Genomic DNA, 15,006 nt, shown 5'->3' on the forward strand with positions numbered 1-15,006 from the left:
AAAACATTTATTTAAAAAGTATTATGCAATACTAAAGACTTTTTACTTACTCCTTTTTTTTGCATTGAATGGGATCTCGATAGCGCTATACCTTTTTTGGAATCAAATTTATATACTCGTCGTGTTTCAGTTGCTTGTTGTTCACTGTTATATCTTCTATCGTCTGTTGTCACCTGATAAAGTTAAAAATATATAATATTTGTAATAAAAGGAGTGCGCAGGAGTGTTTCCAGTGGTGCTAGCTACAACACTGCTTGAGCACTCTTCCGTTATAAGATTTCATGTATTGTTATCTGTAGTTGAAATCTCTTTGTTGAAAATTTTCTGAGGACCAGTTACCCATTGTGAGGTTCTACATACAAAACTGCTCAGAAATTTGTATTTATATAATTGTGTCAAGTTCCATTTCTTCACTACTATATGATTTTTATTTCAAACCTAAAAAAATTTACGCTGAACATAATAAAACTTTTTAACAGCCCTTACGGCACAGAAAGAATTAAATTTACAATATGTATTTTTTTAAGAAGAATTTCAATTTCAGCAAATTGAATGCTAACTGAAACAAAGAAAAATCATGTTTATTTATTTAAAGATGATTTGGTTTTGTAAAGATATAACATTAAACGAAATTTAAAAAAGGCTTACTGTCATTTGCAGATATGTATCACGAAATGGTAGATAGCGTTCGAGATTAACGTCACCATTTTTGTTAGTATATCCGCCTGTAGTATATCTGATATTGGAATTTGTTACAAAAACATAAACTTTGATATTCGTCGCTGGTTTTCCATTTAAGTACAGGACATTAGCCTGAAATATACAATCTCAAAACCGTTTACACAAATATCTGTTAGATAATGGCTAAGCAAGTACTTTTTAATACCTTTTTTCTGTACTTACCACTATGTTAAAACTCATTTCTGGTGTGTAGTAGGATTTCATATACTTAAGTGATAAAAGGTATGGAGATGAAGAAATTTTAATACGTTCTTCTTTTGCACTTTCTCTTATTCCTGTTGCTTCATCAATAACAGAAACATTGATGGATAATTCACTGTTGTGTGGGAAATTCTTAAGTCTTGATTGTTTCAAAAGTTCTGCAGTAGATAGTAAAATCTTTGCTTCTCCATCTTTGAACTAAATATATGAAGATAATTTATTTCTATAATTTCTAACTATTACAGTGTGCATAGTTAATTTGATAATTAAGTATGTATACACATATTGTATATCTATTACACTTTTTACTTCTTACAAACTAACAAGCCATTTTTTAAATGAAGTATTGTGTCATTCAAGATTACAATAGAACACCTGGTTAGAAATATGGCTTAATAAAACGTTCTTATAATAAACAGTTTCAGATTTAATTTCAAGAACACAATATTCCAATACAGGAAAATGAGGGAATTTATTTCCCTAATATTTGTATTCCTTTGCTATTAAATTCATTTTTAAATACAGTAGAATGAACATTTATTTATTATCTTTTTTATATAACCTGAAACTCAAAAAATATTATTTTCAAACACAAAACGTATATTTGAGTTCAGACCAATTAAATTCGGGATTATTAAAGAGTATAGCTAAGGAAGAAAAGTAATTTTAATTATATGATTTATCTACATTTATAATGACTTTTTAAAATGCCAGCAACATAATCACAGTATTATGTAGAAATTAGTACTAGCCCTTGATGGTTGAACAGGCAGTGTTTATTTGCAAGGACAAACTTTAAATTCCATTAGAAATTTTAACAGGTAGATTAATGCATTAAAATTACTCCATGTTAATTTCTATATATCAATCTTTGCTTATGCCATTTCCATTGTTGACTGGTTGTACGGTTAAAAATAAAATGAAATAATTCAGGTTTAATAGATAAAGTTACTCATTAGAGAACAAGAAATAATACAATAATTCACTCACTGGCACAGTTTTAATCCCTGCCTGAAGTATCTTTTTATTCTGCATCACGATGTTTAATTTACATTCGGCATTTCCATTAACTTTTTTTCCATAAATATACCTGTAAATAACGCAAAACAAGTTAAACTTATTGATAGTTTTACGTCCTACAAAGCTTTCAAAATTAATTCATCATGTTACGTTAAATAAGGGTGGAGTCAAAATAATTTTAGTTATTGCCTGGCAGGTTATTTATTGATTTAGTTTTATACAAACAAGTATTCGTACTAGGAGATGCAATGAACAGCAATTAAGATTTAAAATTATTTAAATTAATTTATATTTTTACGTGTTATTGACTTTGTCACACTTACTCAGCATGTACAATAACATCAATTTTTTCATCTTTAAACAAAATTGCATTTGGAACTTGAAGCTTTACAGCAAATATTGGTAATGCTAAAGTTGTAAAAAAGTTCATAGAATGTATATTTTTAAAAATTGGGAAAAAATGACCCAAAATACAGTAAACCATGCTTAGAAAATACTTTTATTATGAATCATACATTGACTTTAAAACGGAATTCGTTGAATTTTGCAAATTTGCCAGGATTCCATTAAACTGGTGTGTGAAAGCAATTCAACAATTAAGTGATCTACCAAGGAAATGGTCACAATAAACTTTTAATCAAAACAGACCACTATTTACTTTCAAATACGCGAATAAAAGTTAAAAAACTTCACATAACTGAGTGATTACCTAACCAACTACCAATACTTTGTAATTTTATTCGCTCATAAATGGTTGGTTTGTAAGGTAGTATTTCTATAAGGTAAACTAACTTTTGAGTCATTTTGTATAATCTAACTATTAATTTCTCTTACTGTATTCTTCTACATTAAATGACACAGACGTTTTTTTCTGAAATTATGTTTCATCCAATTAAATATAATTATATACAGGTATTAGAATACTTATACGAAAAATAGTCACCTGACTTCTGTATGAGGCCTCTATTTTCCATTCTCCTAATATGGGAAATGAAGAAAGAGTAAAATTAATTTTAGGAAATTGGCCAGAGGATTGCTTCCATGGGTCTGTGAGAAGGGTTTCTTGAACAATAATATTTTGAGGATTCTGAAAACAAACAAAAATATCATACTTTAAGATGAAAAAAATTACATATGTTTTTATACTGTTTTTAGATGATACAACATTTCTTTAAGGTAAATTAGAAATTAACTTTTTGTTACGTGTTTACTTATTCAATATTGCACTGATCTTCTTCAGTTAAATTTTTTTATTAGTATTTATCAGATGAATAAATTTTTTAATCTGTAATAGACTTGCTTTAATTAGTACTAAAATTTAACATTATAATTATATGGTCAAAGGTTGCATTATCGTTAATTTATTTAGTTTTATTACTTATAGCAACGCACATAAGTGATCTGTTGAAAGAACTCATGGTATATTTTCTAATGGGAAACTTGCATTGATTTAGGTATTATATACGGAAAAAATTTTAAAAAAGTTTATAGTAGCTCGTTGTCTGGCTCTCACTTGCAATCAAAATTCGATGCTTACGAATTCTTATTTATTAGACTATTAGTGGACACCTGAATCTTATTTATATCATTAAAGAATACGTAAATATTATGTTCGCTTTAAACTGTCTTGTACTACTTTTTGTTTGTATATGAAACATCAATTTATTCTAACGCTTGCATTGTTTTATTTAGATCCTCACCGTAAAATAATCTACTAACAATAACTATGTCAACCCAATTAAGTGACTGGTAGAAATAAAATGAAAACAAACGAGGCAACATTTCAAATGATTTTTTAACAAAATTAATATAAAGGCAATATAAAATTTCTAAAAGAAATGTTGGTAACACATTGGGTGATATCCATTATTTTCTGAACTATTTCAACACATTAATTTATTCGAGACATTCTTTTATGTAAATGTTTAGCATAAATACAATTTATTTTTATGTTGAATACTTTAGAAAATTGAAAAGTCATTCATAATTGATAAAATATTGTAGAACCGACAGAACTGGACCACAGAACAGATAAAACTCCAAACACCAGCGGAAGGCTACAAGGACAGGCCAGTTATGATATGTGCTGTTTGTTCAAATCAGAATGTGAAACATTTTTCTTTATTATTTAATCATCAGTGGACAAGTGGATAAAATAAATGAATTCTAAACATAATATTCTCCATACCAACCAAATAGAAGATTAGTTTTCCAGAGTTTCTTCACCTATCTAACACCAAAATAAAGTCTAGCTTCCTACAGAAAATATTTTTTAGCATATTGCCGATATGTTGCGTTTACTGCTTTCGTTTGCGCGGTACAATTTCTTTTATCTTATATATGTACTAAGTTTTAAATTTATTAATTATATTAATCGTTAAATATTACCTTTATCTGAACTCGAACTTTATAGTTTTCGGGTAACAGCTTCTCGTTCAGCGCAATAATTCGAATATACACTATAATTTTATAAATATATTCAATACATCAAATGTAAATTTTAATACAATAAACCCGTGTCTAACACATTTATAGCATTGTTACACGCTTTACTTACATCTAAAAACTTCATATACTTTATGTTTACCTGTTTCTTGTGGGTAATAAATTGGTTTGTCCGTTTGAAGAAAAACGTAGTCTCTATAGTCTTTATTGATGTCAACAGGTACATTCATAGTTGTGTTAAACTTTTCTCCTATCTTTGCTTCTACAGTAACATAGAGATATCGTCTACCAATTCCATCAATTTTTACGAACGTCAAAAGTTCTTTAGAAGGCAAGTTAACATTTACATAAAATGGAAATCCTGTAACGTAGATATTTTATTTATTTATTGTTATGTTCGAAACATAAGATTACATGACATACTATTATATTTAAGAGAGTAAATTTAGTTGATTTTCCCGCTATAATTAGACTTGAGTCTGTAATCTTTAAAGTTTAACAGGCCGTTCGTCTCTACAAAACTAAAGATCAGAAGCTTGAATATTCATATAGACTTTTTCTCTTAGGGTCTGTTACCTGGCTTATTGTGGGTTTAGTGACCGAAACAATGGGACAGCTGGATGTCAAGATATGGGACTTGACAAATTTAGAATACACCATCCCCAAAAGGTTTATGAAGTTTTTCGACTTTTTTTGTGGATTTTACTGATTACTCATTTTACTTACTACATGATCTCTATTTATGCTTATCGTATAAAACAAAGATGTCGCATAAAAGAAGATATATTCGTTTAAAACAATTACTTTAGAGAAAGTGACAAACAGCCAACATATTACATATTGTAAAACAAAATTTTTTAAAGATATGTATACGTAATTATAAAAATTTCTTTATATTCATAACCACTTTTTATTTAAAAGATTTAAAGTATTTTAGACACACCACTTATTAAATGAACTGTCTTGAATAAAAAAACTTTTGTCTTTCCAGGATAGTCCTTTATTGTAATATCCATTGGTTCATTGTAAGGAACACTGTACGGTATTACATACAACCTTTCATCTTTATCTAAAGATAATGTTTTAGGAGCTGCAATAAAAATTCTTCTGAAAGAATTAAATTTAATATTATCAGAAATTTTATCTGAAAATCTGAATTTAAATATTTCAAAAGGATTTTACATTCTACTAAGCTTACCCCTCGTATTCTTTATTTTCATGACCAGAATTTCGGCCGCAAGTAAGCACAGAATGAACAAATACGAGTAAAAGCAAAGAACAATTTCTAAAACGAAAAAATATATATTTTTTAATATTTTTAAATAAAATCTTTGTGACACTTAAAATATAGTTTTATATAACTGCAGACATCATAAACAATAATGTATAACGAAAGGTAAATTAGAAATGTATCGAAGCTATTTATGCAGCTTTTTTGTATAGTAGGTAATTTATACTTGGACATGAAAGCACCTTAGATGTTTTTTCATTTTATTGCACTTACAAGTCTTGATATTACTATTCATTATAAATTAACCTAGGGCAATATTTACTGCTCTTATGGAATTCTAAAGTGATGGCTTGTATTCGATCCTCAGAGAGTTAATCTGACCCCTTAACCACAAAAAATAGATATGCTCATGCATAGGGGTTTTCCATCTTACACGGATCAAATTCCACCGTATTATAGGAAATAGAGCATATAAAGTCGGCCAACAGACTCGGCACGAACCCATGGTCAATTATGCGGTAAACGGTAAACAGATGAAAAAATATCCTGTATTTACATAGGTTACACCTAAATAATAGCAAATTTCCCTTATAAAATTCACTACCTTTTAGCAGATCTCCCAAGTGTTGCAATTTATCGTTAAATATATTCTGCACAAATTTTTTTATCGTGTTGGTTGATAACCATTAACACCTTGGTAGTTTATAGTCTGATAGTTGTGAGATCCAAAAGGCCCTGGGTCACATTTAATAATTTTTATTAAAAATATTAAATTATCGACACAAAATATTACTTCATTTTTTGTGAAAACTAGTGTTTTAGACGTGGGAAAAAACCAGATAACAGATGTCACTTCCTTTCACAGAAGAGAACATCCTCTGACTTTCCCTTATCTGGTTAAAAATCTCGCTCAGATGGGAAATGGTTACCCCTCATTCATCCCCCTTTCGTCCGTTCTCACGAAAGAGTTACTGGCCGATGATTGGTCGAAATTCAGGAGATATAAGGGAATTTAGTCCGAATTCGGGGAGTTCTTCGACAGATCCGAAGCGTCAAAACTCCACGCAGTTTTCCTCCTGATGACCAACGCCCTTAACGGAGTCCCATAGACTAAGTCCCGAGTCTACACGTAGAAGTGATACTTTTATATTTTGTGCACGTGTTGATCTCCCGTACGAAAGTAATATGAACTCTATCTACAAGGTGTCCCTTACCTACAGGGAAGAAGACGACGACAACTAAACAGGTCGTATGTTTTGGAAAGATTTTGTGAGCTCTCTCTCTCTCGATCGCGCATTAGCATAGAATAGGTCTTAGCCTATAGCTTGTCGCTTAATTGTCGTTCATCGATTATTTGTATTCGTTTTGTTTTAGAATTATTAAATTTACTCCTGTTAAATATACTTAAATGTCTCTTAAATTGTTTCCGAATCAGATCGCAAACGCGTGTTAATCCGCGTATAATAAGATTGATTAACTGGTGTCGGGACCCTGACAATTTGAGATAAAGACCTCACAATCTTGAATCCCGTTTTCCTAAATATAACAGCCCTCCTATAAAACGTTACGAGAGCCGATCTCACGATCGCGCGCCGTAAGTGTCGTAGACTAAGATCTACGTCCTGGCTGATCTCACATAGTTCATTTTTTTAACAGAATAAAACAAGTAAAACGGCAAAGCCATATTTGGGACAAGGATATGTCTCGGAGACTCATTATTAAGTGGGATCACTTTCACGCTTAAGGTAGGTCTCGTTGTCATTCTCCAATCTTCTTTGGTATCGCTGGTTTTGAGCGCGATAGTTCAAACTTCGACCACGACCACGGCCGAGACCATCTGGATGTCTACGATGCATTTTCGGTGCAGTTTACTATACCAATTTCGTAATTTCTCCTGTTTGCGTGTCGCCTCCAGTTGAATCTACTTTCAAAAACGTTCCAATGATGAAACGAGATATCTGGGGTCAAAGGTAAGCTACAGACTCATAACGCGGGACCCTCATATTTTATCTCATGTGCAAATCTATTTATGCCTCACTGAAATCCAGTTTATGACATAATGAACCAAAAACTCCTATGAAATCTCTAAAAAATCTCATGTAGGAACTTGGATTCGAGAGATCTCGTTTTACGAGTCAACCAGTCAAGGTTAACACGTCGCGACCAGAGATAAGTGGGAAATAACACGGGGCGGGTAAATGGGTTTTTTCAAAGATACCTTTGTCAAAATTCGATTTTCCAACATTCGCATTTCCAACTTCCCAACGAGCAACACATGCGAAATTCTCGCGCTAATACCTGTTTGTAGAGAGTGTCGCCATTTTGAATTTTATTTTGACTCGGTTCTCTGTCACATTGTTTATTTTTTGTGTTTGCATGATTTGGGCACTAAATACACTGTGCCAAATTGCAATCCTGCTTGGCATGTACTCCTTCATACTTCTAAGCTGGTAAGCCATAAAAAGATATAGTCTTGTCAATAAGTTACATATAATTCAAATGATTAAAATTAGATACTATTAATAATACAGATAAAAGTACTTATTTGTAAGAAATACATGTTAAATAAAATGCTTAATACATACTAGTTACTTCAGTTTCAATAAGAATAATACATTTTAAATAAAAATTACTTACAATAAATTGCCAATACAGGAGTTGCGAAAGAAATATTTCTGCAGCTTCATCCCTTTCTGTGATAAAGTATCACGTCTACAAAATGATTTCTTGTTGACACTTTTTATGTATTATTAAAATACTTAAGATAATAACATCACAAAAGAAAAATATGATAAGATTTCGTGTGATTTAATAAGTATACTAAAATACCTTTAGTTAAGATTTAATTATTTTATCAGTTATTGTGATAAATTACAAGTGATAAGCTATATTAAACACCCATTGTTTATGAGTAAAAAATAATCTTTTACGAATTGACGTTGCTTAAATGTTTATAATTTTTTTTAAATTAACTGCTCACAAGAGTATTATGTTATATAAATAAATAATTGAGAATATTCATTAATTATTGTTGTTTAACTCCCGTTTTCTGAGAAGAAAGACACAGATAGTTAGTAATCTAATAATGAATTCAATCTGAATATTAGAATTTAGATAAGAGTTTGCTCTGAATGTGATATTAGAAATTACTTGCCAATGTGCAGGTAACAAAACCACCAAACAATATTAATTGTTAATGAGTTCGTACTCGACCAAGTGAGTTTTCCCGGATTTCTTTACTTATCGAACATCTAAATACTTTCACATTTTTGTAGAAAGTCCTCCCTGGAGTCTTTCTTCTGACAAATCGCCTATGTGTTTCGTTGCATGTTTTCATTCTATTGTTAATTCTTTTAATCGAATTATTTCAAGTCTTACTTTATGTCTGTGATTAGATAAATCTTTAAAGATGCAATAAAATAAATTAATATAGATACATCATCATTAACGTTATCATATGGTTTTAAAGATTGTTGAAATATTCTGTTAGAATGTGCCACTCAGCCTTAGTGTGACATTCTTTTCTATTTTGTAATTTATTTATCCCCTATTGCCAATTGCTCTAAATTGCTTTCAGCGCAATATATCCATGTCTTAGATGGTATTTTCCATGATGTAGTACCTGGTCTATTAATGCACCACTGAAACATTTTTTGTACTGTACATGATTTAACATGTTATGACAATAGATACAGGAGATTTACATCTTCTGTATCTATTGTCATAACTTGTTATACTATTGTAGTCTTTTATCCTAACTACACTTCTAATGAACTGTTAATCTGATCGACTTCTTACCTTATAATTACGAATGGAGAAAAAGATACAATATTTTCTTCATTGATAATTTTCTATATTAAATGCTGGGGTAAAAATTTTAATAGTACACAATTTTCAAACATCTTCAACTTCTTTTCTGTTATCTGTTGTCATCCAGGTTTCACTCCTATATAAATACATAGATATATTCTTAGTTTAGCGTTAGGTTAAAGCACTTTTACTCTACAATTGAGTTAAGAATTTTAAAATCTGTTGGCTTTTTTAATCCGGACATGGTTCTCATCATCGAATCCAATTCTGTCTGCCACTATAATTTCCAAATTGATATAATTATTGTCTCTCCTACATATCACGTCCCCAATCTATACGTTTATAATATCAGGTTCTCTACTCGACTCATTATCAATTATTTTATTTTTTTTACTTGTCAGCATTCTTACTTTAGCTGTATCTGTAGTAGATTTTCTGTAATTTCTTAAACATGTTGCTGTGTTTCTCCTAATATCACAATATCATTTGTATAAGCTAGTCCTTGTATTCTCTTATCATTTACATTAATTGTTTTGGTTTTTGTTGTTGATAATCACGAGACTTTTTCAAAGCCATGTTAATCAATATTGTTGATGATAGGTCTTTCTATTTGTCTAAGCTCAAACTTCCATCTAATAAACATACTGCTTTTACATTTTATTTCAAAGTATTCATGCAAATTTTTATAGTATAAGTTAATTTTGGAAAGTTTTAAATTCGCCGTAATATTGATAACGCAGTTCTTGTATATACTATAGCATGTTTCATGGAAGTTAAAATACAATTTTTATCTCGTATGGTAGTCATAATTATTGAAGTTTTATTCAATCTGTTACTGTTTGAATAAGATTTTACAGAACAGTTTATAGCATGAGATAGCCTTCTCTAATCAGTCTCTTTTAACTCCACTCTGTTCAGCCTCTTTTAACTCTCCTATGATCAGCCTCTTTTAACTCTCCTCTAATCAGCCTCTTTAACTCAACTCTGATCAGCCTCTTTTAACTCTCCTCTGTTCAGCCTATTTTAACTCTCTATGATCAGTCTCCTCTTGCACGTCTATGGGAATTCTGTTGGTGATTTCTCTTATACAAAACCTGACTTTCTTTATCAAGATATGTATTATATTCAATTTATAATTTGAGTCTGTAAACATTGAGTCCTTTGCAGATAATCAGCGATTTACAATACGAATTTGCATATGTCTACAAAATTCCAATTAATTTTTAATGATTAAATCTTTTCTAATATTATCATTTTTTGTATTTTCACAATATGCCAGCAAGATTCAATTTTTTTATTTCTTGAAACATTTTTATTCTGATAAATCAGTTATCTAATTGCTTATTTGGATAAAACGGCACGTAATGGAGGAAAAATTGTAATTAGAAATATTTATCAGTATAAAGTTCCTATCAATACACTGGAAAATTCTCGAAGAGAAACTTCTCACCAATTGGTATGTACCATTTTGAGTGTTGAATGTCCATTATTTTTAAATTCATATGTCTATTCTTTATATAATATGAACCTGGACAGTTTTCTGACCAACTTCTCCAGACTCCCGGAAAAATTGACGAAATTTCCTAGGTAACATAGATTTTTTTGAGTTGACATTAAAGCATATTGCTAAAGCATAGACAAATTCCTTTCGTTAAAAGTAATGTTTAGAAAAATTTAGTTTTTGACAAATTTCACGAAAAAATACCCCCCATAAACTTTCTTTCTCCTATCGTGATCATTAAAAAAATTTTCTTGGACTTCAAAGTCGTTTCGGTGGTCTTTCAAGTTCTCGATTTTTCAACAATATCACCATATTCTTTTCGCCGCCATTTTCTGACAGTGTTTCGTGCTTCGTGCCTTAAAGAACAGAACTCAAAACAATAAACAATTTTATTATTCACTGATGACTAGTAATAAAAAATAGGAAATTGCAAATTTGAAGAAAAAACGTAACATTACATTGTAATACTACAGAATAAAACTGAAAACACGTTGTACAAAAAGTTTTTTACCTGGGTCAGAAATTCTCGTGTATTCTGTATTGTAAGTGATAGATGAAAGAAACATTTATGTTATGAGGGTATTCTTGCTTTAATAGAGAATAAAGTATAGAATTCGTCTTGTGATTGCGTTGTTAATTGAATTTCGGTTTAATATTTGTTGATATTTTTTTTGTGGATTGTTGGTGAACACTTCAAAGAAACCAAATGTTCACTGTGTTTTTTTATAAATAAAATAAATAAATAGTGTAGGTACTTAGCTTCGATTTTTCGCACTCTTAGTGTTTTCACAGATATTTTCCTGAAGCTGGTTTACTTAACTATGATTCAATATCCTCACGTTACATGCTATCCATCTAACTGTAAAAATTTCACTTGATAAAAATTATTTTTGATTATAACAGGGCATCAAAAAAACATTATACTTGATGGCAATCGTAATGCTTGCCGTCAAGTATAATTTTTTTTTCTGTCACACGTTGGCATTCGTCAGGCGGTGATTGTCTAATCTTATGTCATTGTAATGACTTGATGTCATTCAAAAATGTTGTTTGACATGCTTATCAGCTAGGCATAACCTAAGGACAGGTATAGGCCATGCTCAGTCTTTAAGTCGTTAGGACATTGAAAGCTTGTTTCTATAAGACAGCCTGGAAACCATTTCGCGGCCGGATGGCCGAACGGTCAAGGTTGCAGCCTATCGCTCTGGGGGACCCCAGTTCGAATCCGAACGAGTCGAAAAATCCTCAAAAATTTATCGGGGGTGGTCTGTTCGGATATGTCGGACCCCGTCCCTCACCACCCAGCAGCCCCATTGTGGGCCTGACCGAACCCATAACGGGCTTGCAAAAACAGGCACTCTTAGTGCCCACAGGACAGAAAGAGTTAAAAAAGCCTGGGAACCATATTTTCGCAGATTTATTTCGTCAAATAGATGAAATGGAAAGGAATGTCTTTCACAACCAACCAAGAAAGGATTAAACTGATCATCAACGAAGTCATGGATACCATTTTTGAAATCGATTGGGCATTATCTTCATCGATCTCTTTGAGCCACTCGCTGTTCTAAATACAATGTCTCTTGAATGTCGTCAAACTAAAGGGGTTTTTATAGCGTTCAGGTGCTTCGAGCCCCAGTCAGTGGAATTATACAAATTCAAAAAGTTGCTAGTAACAAAAGTCAAAGAAAATATCGTGGTGCATTTTTTAGACCTCGCTGTTAAGTAACATTTTGAAAGTTTCGTTTTAACTGTTAAAATTCCTGACTAGACTGTGAAATTTCCTTACAATGTTTAGGTCTAACTTGTGGATAGTGGATAAAATCAGAGAAAACTTTGCGCCAGATCTCACAGACCCCAATTAATTTAAAATTACGAAAAAAATTGATTCCGCATCAAAAAATTTTATCTATTGAATATGTGCGTTTTGTATGTTATGTAACAATACTTGTGAGTTGAAAAAATTTGTTTTTATGCTTATTATTATTATTATTATTTGTATTATATACAGGTAAAAGGACAGTCATATCAAATTTTAAGTCGACATTATCTCAACTTATATGAATTGACGTCGGGTTTTGTTAACTTTCACAGATAAAAATTATCTTTTAGGGTCAGAGAAGGAAAAGCATTGTGTTTTCTTTCCCACATAGATAAGAGCTCTGGCCCACCCCTCACTGTAAAGGTCATTAACTGCAAATTGTTTTATTACTCTGTTTACAAAAAACAACTCTTATTAGTGAGAAGTGAATGAAATCACAATGTAATTGTGTATTGTAGTGCAAAAAATATTTTCTATAAGATTGAGCAAATACCTTCTTTAAGAGTTATTTCCTAATTTGTTTAATTATTTTTGAAATATAGTCACACGGTGTCAGAAATTTGATATCTTACTTCAAAATACACATACTGTAGCTCGAAATATTACAGACATCATCAAAAGTTGTTGCTGATTGTTTAAACAGGAATATTTTCTGTGTGAGAAATGAACTGATTCAAAAATAATAGGTAGACCACCAAAAACTGTGCAATTTACGACATGATGTCGAATACACGAGTTAAAAGTTTCATAATTCTAAAAAATGCTAATAATGTTAGAAAAAAAAACATTGTTCACGATAACTGAATGTTATTGTTAAGTAATAAAAAATTTACAATTTGCAAAGTTTCTGGGGTGCATATACTTTTATAAGCAAATTAATCCAAGAATACTGTAATTCTTCCATTCATGTATACAAACGAATTATGGCAATGTGATCAATCTGTATTCATATTTAGAAACAGTTTTTGGTATTCACGTTAGAACAGTTGACAGTTTTCGACAATTCCCATCATTCTGAAAATTATATAGGCTATCTCTGAATGAAAATTTTCATACTGAATTTAGCTTGATTCTTGATATTTTTCTTCTTTTCGTTAGATTTAGAACTCACCCCATACAATTTACAGAAGATCTAAAGCAGGCGTTCTTACAAATTGATCTCAATGACAAAGATAGAAATTACGCACGATTTTTCTTCGGCAAAGGTCCTGTGTGAAAAAATAACGATTTTAAGATTTTGCGTAAGATAGGAGTGCTGTTTCGAGAGAGATTAACCTATTTCTTACTTTTCGCTGCCCCCATCGCACGTTCGCATAAAAATTATAGTGAAAAATTTTAAAGACTTTTGAGGAGTTATATGGTGCTTTATACGTAGGTGATTTCATCAGTACAAGAGAGAGTGTCGCACAATCCCTTAAAAATAGTATAAAAAGTCGCAACATTTTGAACTTAAAAACTTTAAAACTAATTGCATTGGGCTGCGTGATAATTGAAAAGAGAAAAATCTATTCTCTGGTCACACAGACTCAAGATGTATGATGTTTGGAAGTGGACTGGAACGATTATTTTTCTATAACATTGAATGCAGTTTCCTATAGATAGTGTAACCAAATTAAAGTGCTGAATAATACGAGTGTAAGGACATTTTAACATTATAAAATGCTTTAGTCAAAACTAAATTTAAGTAAATTGTTTTTCTTACGCTTCGAAGAAAGCTTACAGAACCGTAATTTTCTTATGAATGGCGGTAAACAGTTAAGAGATGACAACTGACATTGTAGCATCGAAGAATATGGTTGCGCCATTAAAAAGTCTCTTATTACTTCGACTCAAACTTATGATAGCACTTAACAATATGTAAATTTTTCCTTAACAATATGTAAAAAAAATTACATATTGTTAAGGAAAAAAGGACATTGAGGCAATTTAATCATGATAGCACTATTGACTGCTCAATTGTGTAGTAGGATTTCGAAAGCTATTAAATTTTTAAGTACTCGATCTTTTGCACAGACTCCGTCATTATTTATTTGATTCAACCTTCCACCGGTAGATTTAAAGTATTCCTTAGAAATAGAACTAAGCAGCCCTATCTACTGGGCTCATAGTCCTCTAGAGGACAGTCCCGCTGATATGTCACTTGAATCCTGTTTAGAATTTTAGTGCTAGTGAGTATTGGAATTTTATTCTACCAGCCTCAATGCATTTCGCCTGCTTTCCGAAGCAAAATTAAAATCG

At 31.0% G+C, this 15,006-nt stretch overlaps 1 protein-coding gene and 1 long non-coding RNA gene across 2 annotated transcripts in view; both read right to left on the bottom strand.

The window, feature by feature from the left end:
- Positions 1-15,006, bottom strand: part of LOC111626722 (CD109 antigen-like) — a 73,257-nt gene that overhangs the window by 12,712 nt on the left and 45,539 nt on the right. The gene's annotated exons all lie outside the window — the stretch shown is intronic.
- On the bottom strand, positions 2,694-4,423 carry LOC111626710. The gene is made up of 3 exons (XR_002756918.1): positions 4,351-4,423; positions 2,906-3,049; positions 2,694-2,833 (listed from the first exon to the last, which is right to left on the bottom strand). It is a non-coding gene; the product is annotated as an uncharacterized LOC111626710 (long non-coding RNA).

Source organism: Centruroides sculpturatus, unplaced genomic scaffold (genome assembly GCF_000671375.1).
Source record: "Centruroides sculpturatus isolate CEXI.00-Female unplaced genomic scaffold, Cexi_2.0 scaffold438, whole genome shotgun sequence".
Lineage (NCBI taxonomy): Eukaryota > Metazoa > Arthropoda > Arachnida > Scorpiones > Buthidae > Centruroides > Centruroides sculpturatus.